The following is a 23436-nucleotide window of genomic DNA, read 5'->3' as shown; positions in this document are numbered from 1 at the left end:
CCAGTGTAAGCAAGCAGGTCCAGCAAGGTCAGGACTCTCTTGACTTTCCTGGACTTCAGTACTCATTGACATGGAAGCTTTTAGTATCATTAAACCCAAGCACTGAGAAAATGAAAAAAGAGAGCTCTCAAGTATTGAGACATCAACAGCTAACCAGTCTGATGATCCTGCTTGCAGTTGGACTACCATGCTCTTCAAAGTCATGTTTTTCAGCACATTAGCCCGAACGTCTGAAGACTTGCTCCCTTAGACTGGCAGCTTCCTAAAGCTGGTGCCAGAGCTGGTGGAGTGCACAGGATGAAGCTGAAGGTTATGAAATGTTATGACAAGGGCTCCTTTAGGATTAGGATGGCCATGGGGCTTCAGATGAGGTTGACTATTGCCCCTGCAGGGTTTCTGTCTACCTGGGAGATCAGCTGCCAACCAGACTCGCAAAGCATCCATGTGGCATTCAGCCTTCATTGCAGAGTGCAAGACATCAGGTAGAGGGTAAGTCACAGCAAGACTTGAAAATTTACTGGAACAGTTTCAGGAACTACATAAACAGCCTGGAAATACAAAAGCCTACTGAGATTCATGTGAGTCTCAAAAACTCACTAGGGACTTTTCCAAGTTTTCCATAGCTCTCACAACTTCTGCATAGGTTAAACAATCTGCAGTGAATCTTACTTCCTTTCCTGTCCTGCTCTACCTAAAAATTTCCCCTAGCATGTTACTATCTACAAGTTAATCCTCAAGCTTGGGGGTCACTTGCAAAATCTGTGTGAACAATGGAAGAGCAAAAACCTTCTTAGCCTTGAGGAGTTTGTAAGACCTGCTTCTACTTGATTAAACTGATCACAGTCAAGAACAGCAAACAAAAACATACAGTCTATTTTAAAGGAAAATAACTATTATGTAACCATTTTTGAAGTAATTTAATTAGTTCACACATAACAGCAAAAACTTGAAGTGAAAGTAGGAAATGTCTCTCAGGAGAAAGGAGGTGGGGAGAATTATGTGGTCTCAAGAGGCAGAGAGTGCAATGTTAGTCCCTATGCGCTTGTTCATGTGCATACCTCTATATTGTGGTTTTTTATGGGGTGCCCATCTCGTTTAGTAAGTGGATAGTTATTGAGCATTACTTTTAATTCCTTTTATTTGGCATGTCTCCTAAGGCTGTGTAGAAGGCATAGCAGGTAAATTATACATTTTCTGCCAGATATATGTTTATGCTGTTTCTGTTTACCCAAGACCTTTTGGTTGAATAATGCAAGCAGCTTCATTCAGGATTTACAGATAACTCTCTAATCAGGTTGGGCACCTAACCATTATCATTTCTGTTACTAAGCAAATACTTTTCCCTCCGTGTCATAGAGTTAATTTATTGCAAAAACCATTAGGCTTCTATTGCTGTAAGAAGTAATTTTGAATAGTTTGTCTTGCTGATGTATAGCTAGGTCTCAACTAAACTCTTAGCAGCTGCTGGGAAATGAGATGCTACACTGCTTAAGTCAACATAAGGTATAGTAAGTGGCAATGAGAGTTGACATTGTGATTTAAATGTGACATTGATTACTAAAACACACAAAGACTTGAAGGAGGCCTAAGTGCTCAAGAGCTTATTTCCAGCTCTATCAATTAATGCATCAAAGGATTTAATCTCTCAGTCTGTGATTTGGCATACTTGAAATGAAAGCAACATGCAATAATGGAAGCCATGGAAAACTGGGTTCTTCTATATACCCCATTATTTAGAAACAAATCAGTGATGCTCTTAGATAAGGTAATGGGAGATAGTATCAGGAATGAATGGTCCTAACATAGAGAAAGATTTCATCAAGTGCCAGGCAATGAACCAAAAATGGACAAAGGGCATTGATGTCCAGCCCAAGTCTACCTTATAACTCAGGCCTGCAAATTGTTTGTGCCACTGCATTTCTCCTGATCTCAACCATGGGCAGCTGGGAAGCTGCTTGAATGAATTCCATGCTAGGTCTAAGCAACCCTATGTACACAGGAAGTGTTAGCACATAATAAATTAATAGTAAACATTAACCTGAATTACAGTGTTACAAAGAAATGTAAAGCAGGGTCATTGTGTCATCTTTAAGGCCTGTAAAATAGTCTGTCTCAATGTACTCCCTTCTGTCATGCTACAGAACCCAGGGACTTCAGCTCGATCACATGCTTACAAGTCACCTGTGTGCTCTGAAGCCACCTAGATCTGAGCTCTCCTGAAATATTTTTAGTGCAGCTCATGCCAGTTATCACATAAAAGATGATGGGCAGGAGCAAGCTGCAGAATGCATGCTAGGCCTGGGCAGCAGCCCTTGTGGGTAGCTCAGATGGAAATCTGCCTCTCCTCCTTGTCAGGGCTATGGTTTAGACTGGCTCGATAAAAGCTTACTGTTGAAAGTGTGGTAATTTTATCTTTGTCTTCACATGGTTCGCCTCCTCGGGCCCTCTCAGTATTTCCTCCACAGCCATAAGGACTAGAAGTGTTCTTCAGTTTGAGCTGAAGCTCTAGCCTGTGGTTTGTGGCAAGAAGTGGAAAATATCTGTGGGTTTAGATCACATGACATCTTGTATATAAAGCACAATCCAACAGCAAGATCTCCCTCCTTACAGCCATTTCCATATAAATCACCAATTTTGTATTCGCTATCTTTGCACACACTAGTAGCAGTTCGCAGCATATCCCAGATGGTATTCATTCACAGGCAAAAGACACCAGTCTTTTTCTGCATTATCTGCCTGTACATCTGCAGACCTGTGGAGTGCTGCAACCATACAAGCTGGGGAAAGCCCAACACCAACAGCGTCCTTCCTTCCCTAATACCTTGAGTAGGATGATATCAGTAAATGGGAGAGAAAATACATTGACTTTCATTGTTCAGAACTCAACAAAAAGAATCTGTTTTGTAAGGCAAGGAGGCAAGATGCAGAAGCAAAAGAAAAAAAAGTTCAAATATGGGCACATAATTTTGGAGCTGCATACCTATGCTGAACTACCTGTTTCCATGCTGAGGACATGATAAAGGTCTATGGCAGAGATTGGAATAGGAACTGACTTATGGTATTTGATGTTCCATATATTCCATATATTTTCTTGACATTCCTATGTATTACTTTTTAATTGAATTAAGTTAAAAATGAAAAATATGGTTGAAGTAATGGGGTCTGTGCAATCACATTCTACAGACTATTTTAATTTTACAGTACAGTACAAAAGAGACAGAAGCAGAAAACATGGTTTCAGATGCCTAGTGCTGTTATTGCCAGTGTCTGGGTAGGTATGCCTGTATTTTGGGTAAAGAGTGAAAAGATGTAAACGTAGCAACAAGTGTGTGTACTTCAATCTTTACCTTCCATGCTTTTTTATAGTTTGGATTTCTTGAAAACCTGTTTCTGCATATTTCACGATCTTGGAAAGGGAGGAAAAAGCTGACAGGTGCTTTGATAAAGTGGCCGCAGAACAAAATACTGGGCACCCTGAAAATCTTGTGGTTGGGTTTTTTTCTTCACGATTTCACCCTCTAGCAGTGAGATTGCCTGCCAGCTGTGATTAGGAAAGTGTCATCAAACAGGCCTGGACTTTTCACCTGCTTCTGCTCTGTGCAGGTTTAACTGCTTCCAGAGCCAATGCAACTGATACTGCTATCAGTCCTGAACAAATCAGTTCACTCCCTTCCCTAAAAAACCCCTGATAATGCAACAGTGGCGTTGCCAAATGGCTTACAGGCTCAATCCCGACTGTTTCAGCTTGCAGTACAAAGAGGTTGCAATTCTGCTGCAGAGTTTTGGGCTGTAACTTGCAGTGGCTCTGGAAAGACCTGCTGCTCTCAGCAGGGACTAGATGTGGTGGCACACTTACTGTCTGAGGTAATGGAGTCAGAGATTTGGAAATGGTGCCCACTTGCTACCTGTTTGAAGATGAAAATTATCACTTGGGCTCCTTCACAGCAGGAACAGGATTAATTTCTGTTAATTATTGCTTATCTGTTAAGGTTATGATTACTTACTGCTGTTATTAGATCAAATGCGAATGTGCTACACGAGTGCCATGTAGAGATTACCAAAATGAAGGGCAGAACTAAGTCATAGGTGTGCTGCATAATCTTCCTGCTGCTGCTGAGATCATACAGGTATGCACAAAGGCTCACTGATTAAAAAGAGGAAAAAGAAGGTCTCGCTCTTCCATGTTATAATGAGATATTAAACCATACAAATATTTGATCATATTTAGGGAATTCAAAACTAATCAAAAAAGTAATGGTGCCTCAAATAATGCTTTGGCTGATTCTTCAAGACTGAAAATGGGAAATGATTGCTGAGATTTTCTCTTGTTCTTTCACTTCATCAGTCAAACTAAACCCTGCAGACAATGAGGAAGGGAGTGCAAAAGATGAAGAAATCTTTATAGTCACCTCCTCTAAAACCTTTAGTTCTCAATAGCAAAGTCACTTGCTCTGTGCCATCTGGAATCTGTGCAAAAATATTACAGGAAAGAATTTTACTTTGCATTTTAGAGATGCATGCACTTTAAAGTACAAGAAAGAAATGCTTTATAGTAACAGTTGCACAGACATAAGCTGTTTTTAAAGGGCTTCATTTAATTTTTAAACACATCCTTGAACATCTTCTGCACATGTGTTTTTTGGCTTCATAAGTACTTTTTGTTGGCATAAAAAAGTGGTCTATGACAGCATTAGATTGAATACATGAAGAAAGGAGAACAAATTATGATGCTAATACAACTACAAGAATTTTTGTAGGAAGTCAGTGGGGTCAAGGGTAAGTTTTTGTACCCAACTGTATGTTAAATCTGCTGTCACTGTTTCAGAGGTTTGGGGAAGTCTGTGAGCAGTCTCTGCCCCTGCTACTCAAGCCTTGGGGTATTCTATATCCCAGCAGTTTCATCAGTGTAGCTGGAGCTATCTTACATCATGAATGAGGACCCTTAACAGAAGTTGCTTCTGTCTCAACTCATTTTCAGAGAGATAGGCGTCTGGTACTGCTATTTGAGATACCCTCCAGTATTCTTCTTAGCTTCCAGCAGCTGTTCCCCTAAATCTCACGTCCTCTGTACCAGCCCCAGAAATGTGCTGGATACCCTAGCCTACCTACCCGTGGATGCAATCACCTGCAGTTGGGCACACAACCATGCCTGTGTGCCTCAAGCTGTTTGCATTCCAACAGAAGAGCCAGAGGAATTACAGTTGTTTGGAGGATGAATGCTATTTGGGGAGTGTTCCAAAATAATGTGTCATCTTGCTCTCTGCACTCCAACCGATTGCCACACTGGCAGGAAGAGACTGCCCAGGTGGAAGGGCTGAACCAGCCTGGTTGCCACAGAAGGGGAGTTTCTGCACCTTGCTTTCCTGTTGGTCATGCATCCCCCCTGCTTCTGCAATCCTGTCATTCCCTTGGCCCCTCCATCAGCTGATGCTGCTCATTACAGTGGGTGGGTAATTCATCTAAAAAAAGAAAGGTAAATAGCTTGTGCAATGAATTGTATTGGCTCCCTGAAAGGTCAGGTTTGGCCCGTAGAAAGGGTGAGTAGTGTGCTTGGGTGATACAGCTGGAACTGGGATGCTCCCTTGCATTCTTCTAAAGGGGCCAAGTGAGCCAGCAAGTTGTAGTGGCCAACTCTTGAAACATCTCCAGGGGCTGTGGGATGGGCAGGGAAGAAAGACCACCTGCTAAGTATGGCAAGGGTGCTAAAGTGTGAGGTGTCAGTTCTCTCTCTGGGTTTTATACATTACTGAGCAGACAGGTTGTTCCTCAGTTCCAGCTATCTGCTTGTTTTAATCTTGTTTTCCTGTTTCAGTGGTCATCTATCTACCAATCTGTAAACTGGGAAATGCATATTGCTACAGCCAGGTGCTGTCCAAGGATAAGCCCACAGCACTGCAAGCTTACAGCAGGCACAACTTCTCACTCAGAGAAGCAGAGTGCTTGAAATAGATTAGCCTTGGGCCAACTATTCTGATCAGAGAGGGATAGGTTTGGGTTTACTCAGCTTATGTGGGAGAGGGCTCTGTTTAAAGTTTGGCTCTCAATTGGAAAGGAGGGGTTTCAGGGTTTTGGTGTGATGAACATATATAAGTTGTCATATGGACATAAGGTAGGACATTATTATATCAGTTTAAGTAATACTGACTATGAAAAAAGGGTGATAAAATCTGGAACTATGGGGTTTTTCTCCAGCATTTTAAAAAGTACAGATATTGGGAAAGATCCTTCTAGGGATAAGAATTACCTTCCCATAGGAAGATACAGAAACATACCACTGTCTTTGATCCCAAGATACTTTTCCCTGTCATTTCTCTCTCCCTTGTCTAGGACAGTCCAAAGAAGAGAGATGAATTTTCCAGCATGCTTATATGACTATTGAATGAAGGTTTGAATATGGATAGGTCAGATATGAGCACTAATCAGAACGAGGAACTGACCAGAGGAAGATTCTTTGCATTTTTGTATGGGCCTCTTCACTAGCTCCCTTAGGAAGGACAGCAAATCAATGTATTTCCTATCTGAACCCCTCATGTGCTCAAATCAACACCCAGAAGACAGGAAATTTCATCACTTGCTTCTTATAACTTGTGTCATGGCATGATCTCTGAAGGTCAAAGTGCTGATTCTTTATTACAGAAATCAACAGAATATTTGTTGGGCTTCTGTCAGGCCCCAGAAGCAGGCATATGCAAACACAATTTATGGTTACATGCCAAACCTGTGAACTTTATGGGTTTTATTCATTAAGCCTAAATGGGTCAATGGCAGAGTTTCCAAGATGCTTCTGAAAAGTCACTTCTATGCTTCATTTTCTCTCTAAAGAGCAAAACTCTCTGCTTCATTTTCTCTCTAAAGAGCAAAACTCTCCCATCACAGCTGATTCAGAAGGCTAAATTCATTACTGAGGTTTAAATGTAGGGAAAGCCTTAAAAGGAAAGTGTTTATGTACAAGGCATAATTGTTATGCTGCATATCTGTTACATACGTTGTCCCCATAATTAAAATGTGCTCTATTGATCATGTTCATAGTGTGAATGCTTGTCTATGATTTGTGGTCATCAGTGAAGAAAGACCTAGATGCCATAGTGCTGTAGCTAGGTGGTAATTGCTGTCATGTTGTATAATATGACAATTGCACTTGCCATGATGCTCTACTGAGACAAGCAGAAAGCTCCAGTGTGCTTTCAATCATGCCACAGAGGGAGAGCCCTGACTGGGGAGAGCACAGAGCTAAAATGAGCGCTGGGAGCCATCACAGGAAGAAGTGGTCCCTGAGGTCTCCCTCGCACAAGGAAGGCACATCTCCTGATTTGTAACTCCCTGAAGGACGTTTATCACTTTCTCCTCACATGAAAAGGAGGAATGCCCTCCCTTTGTTTTGGTCCCTTTGAAATGCTGAACAGGCTAATAGAGGAGAAAGGAGGCAGAGCTGTCCCAGCTCAGAGAGGAAGGGCCTCCATGCCCCACTTCACCTCAGGCCCATGGCTCCCTGTTGAACTAGGCAGAAAAGCTAGTTACAGGTCAGAGCTGGTGGGTTTTCTGTTTCTTGCAAGGCAAGCAAATTTCTAACCAGCTAACTATCAAATACTCCTGAATCTAGAATCTGAGTTTAGTGGGAAGAAATGGTAAACCTCAGCTGCCAGCTTAGGAAGCCTGCCTGATGCACATATCCAAAATAAGATCAAACATAACACTGAAAAAAAAAAACCCAAACCACCAAAAAACCCCCCAAACCCCCCCCCCCCAAAACCCAAAATCCCAACCCTCTGCACCAAAAAAAAAAAAAAAAGACCAAAAAAACCCAAAAAACCCCCAAAAAACCCAAAACCCCAACCCCCCCGCACCAAAAAAAAAAAAAAAAAAACTAACCCAAACAAAAACCCCAAAACCCCAAAACAAAAAAACAAACAAACGAACAAAAAAAAACCCACCAAAAAAACCCCACCCCAACATTTTGGCTGTGCTACCTTCCTTTAACCTGCCCAGACCAGGTGCTCATATGCTGTGGTGCTAAAAGCAGATGCTGCACCTCTCTTGGAAGTAGCAGGGACCAGAGTGTTTTTAGAAAAGGACCCCAGCTCCTCTTAGGGTACATCTGGGGTCAGCAGAAGCCAGTTCTGCTGAGCATTGAGACTTCACCAGCCATATGAATTTCAACAAGGGAAAGCGCCAGATTTGGCACCTGGGATGTACGTACAGACTGAGGAGTGAGAGGCTGGAGCAGCACTGCAGAAAGGGAGCTGGGGATCCTGGTCCATGGCAAGTTAAATATGAGTCACTGAGCCCTGGCAGCCAGGAGGGCCAGGACCGTCCTGGGAGGCATCAGACACAGCTGGGCAAGGGAGGGATTGTCCTGCTCTGCGCTGCACTGGGGTGGCTTCACCTTGAGTGGTGGGAGCAGTTTTGGGCACCACCACAACACAAGAAAGACACTGAGCTGTTAGAGAGTGTCCAGAGGATGGCAATGGAAATGGTGAGGATCCCTAAGGGGGAAGCCTTAGAAGGAAGAGACTTGGTCTGTTCAGCCTGGAGGAGAGGAGACTGAGGAGATGCCCATTGCAGTCTATGGCTTCCTCATGAAGGAAAGAGCAGGGGCAGGCACTGATCTCTTCTCTGTGGTGACCAATGACAGGGCCTGAGGGAATGGCTTGAAGTTGTGTCAGGAGAGGTTTATGTTGGATGCTAGGAAAACATTCTTCACCCAGAGGGTGTTTGGCCACTGGAACAGCTCCCCAGGGAAGTGGTCACAGCACCAAGCCTGACAGAGCACAAGAAGTGTTTGGACAATGCTCTCAGGCACAAGGTGTGATTCTTGGGGATGGCCCTGTGCAGAGCTGGGAGTTGGCCTCGATGATCCTTGTGGGTATCTCCCAACTCAGCAGATTCTGTGATTCTGTGATTCTGTGATCTCAGCTCCCAGGAGCATCCTGCTGCTGGCCCTGCTCCCTGCTTCTGCTGGGTGGCTGTGCCCTCTGCTGGAGCCTCTGTTTTGGACACTACTGGGTAATGACCAGACCCAAAACCAGGCTTGGGCAAAAGTGCCAGTCAGTGCTACAATCCAAGTAAGCCCTCCACAGCCCCCCTCCCAGCAGCATGTGTCCCTGAGGGCTTTCCCAGGCTGCTGATTCAAGGGATGGGGCCAGTAACAGTTCTCCCCCGCTGGTTTTAAGGTCCTGTTGGTTGCAATGGTGTCACTGCTGGGTTTGGGATAGACACTGAATACACCCTAGAGTCAGGCACCTGAGCTCTGGTGTTCTGCTCCCAGCTAAATTTTAGTTGCAGAGCACAAGAGCTCTCACAATTGGTTCCTCTCTGCTCCAGTGGAAGTTTAATTAATTCCTGCAGTCTATACATCAATTTCCAGCCTGTTAGCAGGCTTTCTTCCCCAGTGCCAACTCCATTTCTCTCCACTGAATAGATGGATGGCAAGCACCAGCCTTAGGATTGAAAAACCCTGATAAGTGGGCCCAGCTGCTGAACTATCTTTTAGTGTTGCTTCCTCCTCTATTTTGCAGGGACAATCAAGACTCTTGCACCAAGAGGTAGTTTGGAGGTTGGATCTGTAAGCTGTGGTCTGTGAGAGGCTTTTGTCACAGCTTCACTGGATGTTTGAGCTCTGCTGAGCTTGTTACTCAGTAGAATCTTTTGCACTATCTTGAGTATTGTTAGGTACTTGCAGGCTATTTCCTGCTGCTTCCATGCAGGGAAATACAACTGAATTGTATTGAAATAAATGAAGCAGATACAGCAAGTAAGATGCTGTACTTATGCAACTTATTATTTATAAACCTCAGGGGAATGAACCTAGTGAAATGTATTCTACCAAAGGATGTCTTACTCTGGAAAATATTAGATAAAAAGAGGGGCACAAGATGGATGAAGGTACTTCAGGAAACTCACTTGCTAATAAGAGACAGATTTGGAGAAGGACCAGAATTATGGGACAGATTTTTAATGAGGGTCAACCACTTTGGCTGTGTGGAAGTCAGTGGAGGTAGGGCTGTTGACATCAGCTGGTTCAAGTCTACCATGAATTTCATCACAGCTTTTTCCTCTGCCAGCAGCAATGTAGAGAAGGAGTCTATATTGCCTCCACATCCAGTGCAAACATCCCAAGTCACATTTTCATTAAATTATTTTGCAAAGACCCCTGAGAGATCACAATGAATAATAAAATGTGTAACTGACTTATTCTTTCTGAGATACTTCATTGACACTTTCATTGATCTGCATTTTGGGGCTAGTTTCTGCCCTCACATTCAAGAAGTGTTGTGGGTTCACCTTGAATTTGCCTTAGAATAATAAGGCATTTTGAAGGGACACTCCTTGGTGGGAAGATTGTGCTCCAACAAAGCTAATACTCATGCACACACACAATTACTATGGTCTCTGTAGTGATGGGAGAGATTTTGCTCCAATTGCAGATCGAAACTGGAAAACCTTCCCATATTACTGGCATTCTGGCATCTATAAATGAAAGCTTCTAGCCTGGCTTGCTGTGGATAGGCTAAGGTGCTCCCTCAGGAGCCATGAAGAAAGTGCTGTATGTGTCCATGTTGTGGTTGGGGTCTAGACAAACAGACATTGTCCTGTCCACAACTTACGTAGGTCACAGTCAGTTTTGCTCACATAAATAGGAAACACAAGCATATTTTTTCCATATTTGTTCTTCAATGCTCTGATAATAGCACTCCTTTGGGAGTTTTTCCTGGTGGTTTGCTTCTACAGGCCTTCCAGTTTCATTTCATTTCTCAATTTAGTGACCTGAAATGTGCCACCCAAAGTGGGTAAGCCTTGATTTTGGAATAGTTGAAGGAATAAGGATGACAAATAGCACTACGTGCTGCATAGAATAAATTACTACTCCAAAAATTTAATAAAATAAAAAACTAAATACCAAACAGAGCAGAAAGAAATCACATCTTTCTACCCATCTGCACACACATGCCCCAAAACCTTTCAACTGAGCTTGGCATTTTGTACTTCTACTACACAGATTTCTCTCAGCATAAATACATCCCTGCTATAACTCCAGTGACATTAATGACTGCCTTTCAATACATTTAACCTCAAAGGCCTGATGCACTTGTTGGGATCAGCCTTGCTCAAAGAAGATCTTCATGATTTTCAGTCTCAGGCAAAGTGGTCAGACTGGCTGTGAGACTGTACTTTTGATTTCTATCATCTGGCTGAACCTTTGGAAATTTCCTGTGAAATGCTGCACCTGAGTACATTCAGAATAAAGCCCTGAGTTTCCATAAAAGCTCCTAGACTCTGTGTTTCAGTCCTTACTCTTTTTTGTGATAGCCAGGAAGACGATCTGGAGTCAAATCAAGTCCTTTTTGAAATCAATGGCAAAACTCCTTTCATTTGTTTTCTCTGCAGGGAAGCCATGCTTTGAGCTAAAAGAAAAATAGCAGGGACAAAAACTACTGAGGGTCTTTGAAAAGCAGAGAGAAAGGAAACTGAAATAGAAGGGGAATTATTTTTGGGAAAGTGCTAGACAGTTATATGTATTCAACTTTTTCACCACTGATTTTTTTGTATAGAAATAATGAAAAAATAAATTTCTTTTTTATGCCTGTGTTTTAAGTTACTATGCATCTTTCCTTACCATACACATTATTGAAGGAAAACAACATTAACCCTCAATGTAAAATATCTCCTAGCATTTTGTGTATTGTAACCTGTTTGTTACTCTTAAGTAGGACCAGAGATCAATTCAGAACTGTGTGTGCCTGTATGTATCATGACTGACATAGACATGCCTTTCATTTTTGACAGCTGAAACTAAGGACAGTTTTCCTGCTGCCTTTCCCAAGGCATTCATCTGTAATTCCAGCTTGAATGGTCACCACCCTCTTTTCTAACAGAACAAACTCTGTCTGCAAAAAGCTGCATTGTAGCTCAAGCAGCAGGGAAGACTGAGTCAAAGTACAAGCATGATGATGAAAATGCAGGTTTCAGGCTCAGTGGCACATCTGTAGCTCCTGTCCTCCTGCTGGCCATAATAATCACCTCCTTGCTCCAACAACTGTTTCTTCACTATCTTCAGATTTTCAGAGCCTGGCGGACAAATTTTCCCCTCAGTCACATGTTAAGGAACTGGTTGATTTCCCCTTCATTCAAATAATTCATAAATACAGGTGACATAAGAACCTTAACTGTAAAAGACATTTTAAGGGCAAGTCCTATTATATAAATTAAAAGCATCTCTCACCACCTAGATAAAAAATATTTCATGGATCTTCTGGCAAGATTTGTTTAATTTGTCCAAACCCATGTGTATTTACTGAAATCAAATCTTCAAACATTCAATATATCATTTTTAGCACCTTTTCTTCAACATCTAGAACTATTTCATATCAGAAATAATTTTCATTTAAGTACTAAGAAATGAGAAATAAAAAGGAGTCCAAATTTATTAGAAATAGCATTAGAGCCAGACATCCACATGTGGGAACTATCTAGGTTACAACATGAGCATAGTTGTACCATAAACTTTAATTATTAAACAAAAAAGAAAAAACAAGATGGATTAAGCTTTGGTAGCAAATGCAGATAAATGTAATAGAGAATTCAGTCTCAAGTGATCACACACGAATTCAGCCGAATTAGGTTGGATCCCATGTTTTCCTCTGCCCCAATAACATATTTTAGGATAAGCCAAAATTTCATCTCAATGCCTTTGAAACCTAAAGGTTCAAATTTTCATTCTGAAAATTTTTTTTTCATTGCTTTTTCAGCTTATGAGTAAAATTAAAGACCTTGGTTACCAGAAAACTAGAGAAATATTAATTTGTTGTCCCATTCTTTAACTGGGAGGAGAGGTAAGGAAAAAAACCCCAAACAGATGATTATAAATCAACTTCAAACTTATTGCTTCTATTCCCAACCTCTCTCTGGCCCTAAAGGTCTGGCCTGGGTTCCCCACAATATCACTGGTGCCCCTTTCCTGCTTTCCCAGTTGCCTGTGCACATCCCAGGTCCTTGCTACTACCCTGGATCTTTCTGTTCTGTAGATAATACAATGGGAAGCAGTGACTGGTGTTACTGTAGGTCTCCTTTCTGGTTTTTCTGCTGTCTCTTGTGAAAAGGAGTCTTTTTCTTCTTTCTTTCCATGTCAGAGTGTTGGGAATAGGCACTGGCAGAGGCAGCACTGAAATGTCTCAGCTCCCCTGTACACAAACAAATCTAATTGAGCCTGCATACAGGTACAGCTATAATTTGTGAGAGGTGCACTGGAGCGTGCAGGCAATGATCCCGGCATCGGAGCTGACAAGCAGAACAATAAGGTGTTCTGGGCAGCTTGGAAGCCAACAACTTCCTCAGCTCTGCCAGAAAAACAGCAACTCAGATTTTACAAAGCAGGGTTTTACTGCTGAACGTGCCAGGCTTTTAAGAGCTACATGAAGACACCTGGGAACTGACAGAGTTGAAGTACTGCTCTACTTCTACTGCATTATTACGAGGTACTCACTCTGTAAGGGTTGTGTTTATGTGGAGTCAGAGAGTTGAACGTGTGTGTGGGAAAACATGCTTTTCTGCTGCACGAGCCATTCCATTCCATCAAGGCAGTGAGGTGTCTTTGAGAGCCTCAAATAGGACTGAAGGCAAATCATCTGCCTCCAGGAAAGAAATATCAAAAGCAGTATGCATGATCATGTTGGCGTCCCAAAGTGGAAATGCAGATCTCTTTCCAGCTACATCCCTTCCTTGCAAATGCAAGTAAAGCCAGTCATGGTGACCACTGGGAGCTGGACATTTATCTCACCAGAGCCTGGATGCCAGCATTGGCCTTGTGTGCCAGCAAGCAGCTGTCACACAGTCATGAATTCTGGCCACTAGCAACTGGGATTATCTTTAAATCAACAATTTACAATGGCAAGATTTTCACTCCTGTTGTCCCCTAAAATGACCTGAAAAACCTAAAGTTTCATAAGTAAGTTCAGGGAGAATACCAAGGCTCATCAAAGGTGAGGTCAAGGACAAAACCTTCATCCTTAGGTGTTATTACTTAGTGGAAGCTGGTCACTGTGGGAGGCCCTTCCTCCTCCTGTACTTTGCACTGCACACTAACTGTTATGTGTGACTTTGTAAGGGACATTCAGTGTGTAGCTGAACTGCTTTTTAAAAATTTTAATTTCATTAAGGTATTCTGGTAACATTTCCAATCCATTTTCTGTATTCATTATCTGTCCATTCCCAAGTAATTTAGTGAGTTACAGCAATGCCGCTGAGAAGAAAAAGATCAACACTTTGATCTCAGCTTCTTTTATCAGGCTCAGAAATACATATTCTGTCTAACCTGCCTCTAAGGACAAAACAGTAGCAATTAAAGGTAGAAATCACAGTCCAAAATGTCCTCTGTCTCACCCTTTGCTCAAAGGGAAGAGAGGAGGTCTACTACCCACAGCCACTCAGTACAAATAACACTGTAATGTGCTGGTTTTAGCAGCAGCAACAACAACAACAACACAAAAAGCATAGCATTCCTGTTATACAAATACTGTATCCACATAACTTTGTCAATAAAATGCTCAAGCCTATCATGTGCTCAAAGGATAATTATGGCTGATCCAAGGTAAATTATGTAAATTGATGTCTGCTGCCTCATAGGCGTAAGATATTATTCCTTCTGAAGGGCAATTCTGTGTGTCTTAACATACTGTCTCAACATTTGAGTGGCTACTACATGTACCTGACTGCAGGCAAGAAATTGTGTCTGCACTCTTAGGCAAAACCAGGACTGAATTCAGCCTGTCCCATGTCTAGTAAACAGCAAATGGAAAAGTTTGGCAAAGGAGGATATCTGCCAAGGTATGTGGAGAATGGAAGCCCTGTTAATATTGAAAAAGTCTAGATTCAGTATGTCTGAATTTTGCACAAGCCTCACTTACGTCTTTAATTATATTATCTAAAAAGCAAGCTATCAGAATGCACTTCTCTGGGAGCAATGGTAGCTACAATTTCCCAGGCACAATTTATGCACTTATGCATTTGCAAAAACCTTCCAGTGATTCTGACAGGAGACAGGCACTTGCATTCCATAACGAGGTGGCAGCTGACGAATATTTATTTTTTCCTTTGGTACCTATCTTGTCTGCTTTAAATGGCTGCTTGGGAATGCACTTGGAAACCCAGCACAGAGCACTGACACTGTGGTGCTCTGAGATGGGGGTGGGTGCCATCAAAAACATTTCCTTTTTAAACTCGAGTGGCAGTGGGGCAAAGTTAGAAGATGACTGATAAGAAACAGCAAGGCCTATACATGTGATCCTGTGGGGAAACTACAGTTTTCCTCTCTCCTTTTCTTTCTTTTCCTTGCTTTGCTCTTTTCTTCCTGAGATCTACCTCCTTTGAGGTAAGGAGTATTTTTTATCTTATATTATATAACATAGTGGGACTGCCATACAGAATTAACAGAAACAACACCACTAACAATAATAGTAACAACAACAGAAGTTTTCCTGGAAAAAAGCCACTGACTTCCCAGAAAACTGAGTTCTTCTGTAATGAATACAATTATTTCCTCCCAAGCTGAATTAGGCCTATTTTGAAAGATACTGAAACAGGAAAATAACCTAATTTCTTCAAGCATGTGCACTCCAATGGGAAAGTTTGCAGTCATTACCTTTTAAAAATCAGGCTATGAATTTTTCTCTTTGACAGTTTCCAATGAAAGTTAATACTCAGTAATTTTAGCTATCTTCTGGTAAGATTAGAACCACTGTGGGGAGGGCAGAACAGAGAAAACTCTTTTCACTACAAGCTGCTGAATTGACTGAACCTGAAATGCTTTGCAAGTGCATGCCTGTGCCAGTGAAATTTAGAGAGAAAGAAAACAAACAAGGTCTCTTCAGCAGGTTTCTTGCCTGTCCCATTTCCCAGTCAGCTGGCAGCTCTCTTCAAAAGGAAAAGATGCCAGGTAAGCTAGTCTGCCTGGTGCACAGATCTCTGGCAGGCACAAATTTTGGGTACTTTTAGGACTGAAGGCTCTAGTGATGTCCGCTATGCAGTCAACATAAGTCAAGGGTAAGGATGCCTTCAAGTGCTGACATAAAGGACTCCAAACATTTTGTTTTTCCACTTGAATTAGGACAAAAGCAAACTGTTTAATCTCCAAGTCCTCAAAGGCATAGCATTACGTTTCTGTGCATATGTTTGTAGCTTTGGACATGTCATGCATTAGGTTAATAAGGGGTTTCTGAATGATGGTCATAAAGAAATGTTCTCCAATGCAAAAAGCTTGGCTTTCACTATGACTGCTTCCCTTGCTTGTCAGCAATCCACTACATTCATCATATTGTGTATGAAAACACGATAGTACTTGTATAGGCCTGATTTTTCCCCCAATTTAAAGGTTATTCAACCACAGTAGAACAGAATTTCACCTCTATAACAATGGCAACAAGATGACAATAGAAGTTCATTCTCCCTTGTTATTGTCTTCCAGTGGCAATGCTGTCAGAACTGCTGAGACAATAAAATATCAGGGTTCATTAAACCAGTACTAAACCTAATAGTTACAGGAAAATTGCTCAGTGAGTAGCAAGACCATGCAAATATTACTGTTAATGGAATATTCTAACTGTTGGAGAATTTGAGAAAAAAGATTTACAATTGCTTTATACTGCCTCTGGGCAATGGCTACTTGCATGCCGTAGTGACAAGCATATCTTTTTAGCAAGTCTAGGGTGTAGGTGCATCAGGAACGTTAACTCAGCACAACAAGTGTGCCACCTCCTTCTGTTTTGAGGACGGTGGCATCTCGCAGTCGATGGCTGTGTCAGTGGTGTGCCCCTGGTCCAAGGCCCAGGGTGGACATGGCCGTGTGTGCCTCAGCAGCTGCCAGCAATCCAGGGGCAGCACACGGAGGCCTGTGTGCCTATGAATATCACTGTGCTGGGGATGGACCTGTGAATAATAGCTACTCTAACTGCTTGTGGCACATCTGAAAACTGAAGAAATTGTGACTGATGATGTGGTAGAAGTTACTGCTACGGAGGGAGCAGCAATTCAGCGTTGTGGTCCCAGGACAAGTTTTGGCCTCATCAGTATGTAGGGCAAAGCAGCTGCTGTAATCACGAATGATGGCTGGGGACTCCTGGGCTCCTGAGCTCTCTGAGAAGACTTGCAATCACAGGCTGGCCTAGTTTCCCCCTCTCCCAGAAAGGTGGAGCTCATACACCAATGCTTGCCTCAGTGATAGAGGGGAATATCAATGTTGAAGCCCCCTAAGTGAGGAGGAAGCTTCTTCCAATCACTGCTGGCCACAGCCAGGAGTTATCTGAGTGCTGCATCAGTGATGAGCAGAGGCTGTGCCTGTACTGCTGTGGATCACGTTGTACCAAACCAGCACTGGAGGCAGCCTGCAACCGCTCACAAGAGGGAACTACGCTTCTCAGTGTGTGCTGGATCGGCCTTTGGTACTTCAAACCAGTTCAAAGAAGTCCACACCAGTCCAAACCAGTTCAAACCAGTCCAAACTGGTCCAAACTGGTTTGAAACAGTCCAGACCAGTTTAAACCCATCCAGACTGGTTTAAGCCGGTTCAAACGAGTTCAAAGCATTTCAAACCAGTTTAAACCCATCCAGACAGGTTTAAACAAGTTCAAACCAGTTCAAATCGGTTCCAACCAGTCGAGACCAGTTCAAATCCATCCAGACCAGTCCAAACTGGTTCAAACCAGTCCAAACAGATCCAAACTGGTCCAAACCAGTTGAAACCGTTCCAAGCCAGTTCAAACTGGTCCAAACTGTTCCAAACTGGTTCAAACCAATCCAGACCAGTCCAGACCAGTCCAAACTGGTTCAAACCCATTCAAACCAGTTCAAACCAGTCCAAACCAGTCCAAACCAGTTCAAATCGGTTTGAACCAGTTCAAACCAGTCCAGACCAGTTTAAACCAGTTCAAACCCTCCTTCGAGCCAATTTATCTAGCATATAATTTTTTTAAATACTAAAAATTGTCAATAGTTTGAAAATGTCTACTTTGTTCAGTCAAGGTGTCAAGGCTGCATTTTCTCACATGTACGAGACAGGCATTAGGTGGCAGTGTGGGCTGGAGACTTCAGCATGGGGCAATGCGCAAGACGTTCATATTCCTGATTCCAGTTGGAAGATGGAAAGATTCTCTAAACTTTCTCTTCTGCCTAAAAAATGGAAGTGTGAGTAATGGTCCCCTGACATCCTGTGAAGATTAATTAGCTAATGTCTTCACAGAGCTCTGTATATGAAAAATGTACTCTATGAGTACAGAAATAGTCAAGTAAAGAGTTTTTCTTTTACATCAGTTTAATGTCACACATTTTGCCCTTGATTTCTGCAGTGACACATTTGATCCATAATTCAGCCCATACATTCTCAACTATTCCATTTTTAGATTTCAGAGAGACAGATTGGAATTTATAGCTAAATCTAACTTCCCAAACCATAGACTGACAGGAAAGATCAGAGCTAAGTATACAGTAGTTAGTGAGGGCTGACAAAGTGCTTTCATGAAGTCATCACAAACGTGAAAAAAACCCATTGGGTATACTCTAATCCATCTCCTTGCCTCTGAAACATTTTTATGGTACAGTTGTACAAGTGCTGTGTCTAAGGCGGTGAAAATGTTGTTTGAAGTTTTCTAAGGAAATGTCCTGTCTGACAACCAAGGAAGACTCAGATTTCCAGATCAGTTTCAGAACAAATTTTCTCCAAGTTTCATCCTGTAGTTTCTTGAGCAACATGCCTCAATCCAATCTGTGTCACTCTTCAATGTGCAAATGGGAATTTGGCTAGAGCCTGTACAATATCAAAATACCTCAGCTAAACTCTGATCCAAATGTATTTTGACCCATTGCTGGATCCTGCTTGAACTAATTTCAGTTACTCCAAAATTGCCTTGTATTATTGATATTTCAACTCACAGCATGGTATTTTTCTTCCCAAGAAAACAACATTAGGAGGACATCTTTACCTCATGCTGTGCTTAGGGCCTGGCAGCAGACCTTCCTACAGGTCTAGACTCTGAACTTGTGTTTTTACATGTGAAATTCAGAACTAATGCCATCTTTTAAGCTACCATATCACACTGCAGACTCATTTCACTGGCTCTGTATTTCCATCTTTGCACATTTCTTATCTTTCAGCATAGCTGCTCTGTACAATTTTCCCTTCCTTTGGATTAATTCCATCTTTTCCTCTGCCTCAATGAGTTAATTTACATATTTTCCCTCTGAATCTCACACTGTTATTCTGTGCCTGTGTTATTATCCTCTACCACTTTTTTGTATCTTCTTTTATATTTCCTCCAGGGCAGTTACTTGTACTTTCACATCATCTGCAGTTCTCCTTACTCTCACATTAATGAGAACACCTGCATAAAAACTGAGCCTAACACAAATCCCTACCTCATCCATTTTCCTTTCAGGATTAATTTCACCCTTATGTGCTTGTATAAAACCCCATTCTTCTCAGTTCTCCTTTCATGGCAGGGAGTTACTTGGCTTCTCTGCTACTCTCATTGCTCCACACCTTACACATGTTATTTGCCCAACCAACCCTTTTCCCTTGCAATATTGGATTCCTTTTTCAGTCTCAAACACTGGAACTTTTTCTTACCTCTCTCTTGGCAGCCAGTGTGCCATAAGGTACCTGTTTTCTATGTACATGTGAACAGTCTAGAACAGTTTTCTCAATATTCAAAGCATTTGGTTTCAGGTAAGACCCTGACTTACTTCATGCTTGCATTTATGGCTCTGTGTGGATGCTCATGCAATTTTAACTCACTCATTGTTTGAGATACTCTCAGTAGTTTTCTTAGATTTGTGGCTCCCGAGGCCAATGGGGATGACTCTGGAGCAGCACTCCCCTGTGTTGACTCTTATTAAAGTGTAGCTGTAAGAAAAAAAACAAGAAAAAAAAAAGCTTTATAATTGCTACCATAACTTTTGATGAGAGCCCTACTGTTAGATCCTGTGCCATGCTTCTAGTTCCATTTTTTTCTGGCTTCAAGGCTGCAGGAAGCCATCACCAAAGCTTTCCTCCCTGTAAACTCATGGATTGCAAATTAGGCACCCTTTAACTTTCTTTTCATAAAATACACACTAGCTTCTGGCTTGTGGGCTTTCTGCCCATAATAAGTATTTTCCAACTTCTTAATTGTTCTCTAACCCATTTCAGTTTGCCAATATCCTTCTCTAATGACAGAACTGGACACAGATTCCATTAGTGCTCTCTCCAGTGCCAAACACAAATATCATTGCTCCATTGCTATTTGAACTACCTCTGTTTATACATCCAAGGACTGCATTAGACCCTATCCTGTCAAGGAGAAGCTTATTACCCCAGCAGCTCAAATTACCCTTCCCATCCTTTAGAGAAATGCTGCTTTTTGAGATGGAGGAAGATTTCCTCCACTGATTTTTATTATTATAAATTGCACCCAGACCATGTATTTGAGTAATAAACTTCAGTTTAAGACCTACACTGTTTAGCTTATTCTCAGATTATTCAGAGAACCACGTTGTTCTGTCTGTCTTTTAAGCTCAACATTGCTGTTGTTGTAAACCTCTTTGGTTTCTGGCAGTTAGTCAATGATCAAGAAGCTGCCACCAGCTGACCACTCTGGCAGAAGATATGTTTGGTCATGGTTACCTGCTTATATGAGCTGAAGACTTGTCACCCATCTTATTTTTTTAAGATGTGCTTTGGTAATTTTGTGGCAGTCTTATTTAGTATCAAAATATTATGTAAGATCTAATCAAACTCTTACCAGATGTTTGAGCACATTATATTCCCCAATGCTAGCCAAATTTATCCTTTTATCTAGCAATCTATTTCAAATATGAAAGCATCCATTTAAGCTCTTTAATAAATAGCAAGAAGTAATAATTATAAACTCATTAATTCTCTCCTCTATTTTATTTTTATATCCCATTTAAAATACTTTACACAGAATGAATGTCAGGATGAGAAATAGCAGTTGAAAGCATCTGAATCATGCCATCTTCTGATTGTAAACATTGGCATAGAGCTGAAGATGCCTCTGTCTCTAAATAGTTGTTTAAAATTCATCCTAGAAATACTGAGGTCCTCAACCAGCTCATTTAAAACTCTGGGCTGTTGAGAAAGCAAAAGACTCTCTTTCTCTCATTTTAATGGATATTTTAACAAAGTTTTTGTCCAATGTGTCCCAGACTTCCCTGGGAACACAGTCAGACTGTCTAACAAAACCATCAGTGATGGCTCCATGTTTCAGGCAGGTGCCCTCAAGATTTCTCTCAGTTGTCACCTACCCCTGGAAGCAGTAGTATCCCAATGCATCTGTATTTCTGTCTCTGAAATGAATCTCTTCTGAACATTCAAACTGGTGCTTTTGCTTGTGTGTCATACTTGCAAAAGCAGCTCTCACTGGTGTCATCTTGGCAAACACTCCAGGCATCTCCCAGCAGCCCCTTGAGCCTGCTTCTTGCACCAAGATCAGTGGGGACTCGGGGCCCTCACTGCCCTTTCCAGGAGGTGACCTGCAGGGTGAAAGGCAGAGGCACCTGCTCCTGGGGGCTTTTCAGTTTGATTTGAGGAGATGGGAGCTAGCTATTGCCCTTATTCTCAGAGGCCATTCCTACTTGGAGTGTCCCTAGTGGATTACCACCAGCCTGGATTTAAAATGAGGTGAAGGCTTCAAGCTGCACTCCCTAAAGCATTTGTCCACACAGCTGGGGCCAAGGTCTAGCAAGGACACTCTTCCAGGATTTGCTTATAGCCCAGTTGTCCCCAAGCTAAGAGTGTGTGGAGCCCCACCAGCAGCATGCTCTAGACAGAGCCTGTAAAATACCTCTTAGAAATTCAGCCTCAGGAAAGGCACATTTCCCCTCCTGAACTGCACCATTTAGTGCATGTTTTCTGGTGGGAAGTGAAGGATAAGAGAGAGATATAGACTTCTAAGTTTATATCTCCAGTAAAAAAAAAAGGTTCAGATCCTATTTCATACGTGAACTGGCCTCTAACTTTATTCAGGAACTTCTATGTTAAGAAAACATTCAGCAGGCAGGAGAAGGGAAGAAGAGGGTTAGAGGCTTAACACTGTTCTGCTGCTACACAAAAGAAGGGTGTGAATAAATTATATAAAAATAATCCATCTAAAAAATAAGTAGAAAAATAATGCTAATCCTATTTAGATATGGTAATTCTCACTATATGTTTTATGTATGAAACTGTAATCCCAGAACAGTAAATAGTGCTATTCTTTATCCTCCCATGAAGATAATGTGGCAGAAAGGAAGGCATGAGGCATGTAGCATGCAAAAAAAGGAAGAAATTGATCATGTAATTAAAAGAGATTCTTTTCATGGAGCTTAAGAGCGTTTTAAGACAGTATTACGTAATGGAGGTTTTAAAGTGATTGCTTTCACAAAACATATAGTACAACAAAAATGGGGGAGAAAAACCCCAAACCTGTTATGTTTCAACTATTTGACACTGCACAAACATCCTTTGTCAAGTATAAAACCAATGTTTTCAGCTGAGACTTGTTAATAGGCACAACTTCAGCTACTGCAACTGAGAGCAGGCTTGTGTATGCCTGTACGAACGGGCTCCACACAAACTCCTCATCTGCTCCTCAATTATTCTTTCTGCACTAGTTCCCAAGAACTATTTAGCAGTCCTGGTTGCTCAGCAATCTCCTGTGGTTTCCACACTGAGGTAAACACTGTCATGTGGGGCCCAAGTCTTTGCTATCAATGTGCTAATTGAAACTTGGCTTTGGGAAGGAAACGAAATGAGGAGAACTCTGCTCAGAAACCAAAGGTGAATTTTCCTGGCTGGCCAAAAAGGTGAATTTTTCTGGCTGAATGAGGTATGTGCTGATTTTGTGCCAAAACAGGCCTCCAAGTTGAGCTGGAAAAAAATGTAAACATCTCCTACAGTTTTGGTCTGCCACCCAGCAAAAAGCACATTATTAGCTTATACAAGTAAGACCCCTGTTTGTGGCTTTGTTCATCCAAAGCTTGATTGCACCCTATGAAGCAACAATTAGTGATGGCACAGAATTAAGCAGATTTGATCTGTGAATTCAGCTGTTATAATAGCTTCTTCTCAGGATTCCCACTTTTATCCATTTAATAGTTGGGATTTTCGTTTGACATCTTAACCTGTGTGGTAAGGAATACTGTAAAAATGCTTTCTCTCATAAGATGCACCACAACCCTGTCCTTTGCTGTGACAGTGGTATTCTCTGGGAGAAGAATTTCTTGTGCTCTTCCTGGTTCTGTGGGAGTCCACTGGCAGCTCCTCCATAGCCTTCTGCCCTCACTTTTTTTTGGAGGGTATATTCAAGGAGAACACTACCCATGACATCCTTACTCGATCTGCTGTGCCACTCAGAAGCTCACAAGCCTCTGGGGTGAGATGGGGTTCACATGAAGGTGCTGAGGGAGCTGGTGGAA

This window comes from Molothrus aeneus, chromosome 4, assembly GCF_037042795.1.
Source record: "Molothrus aeneus isolate 106 chromosome 4, BPBGC_Maene_1.0, whole genome shotgun sequence".
NCBI lineage: Eukaryota > Metazoa > Chordata > Aves > Passeriformes > Icteridae > Molothrus > Molothrus aeneus.
The sequence above is the reverse complement of the archived record's forward strand: the minus strand, read 5'-3'. Positions refer to the sequence as shown.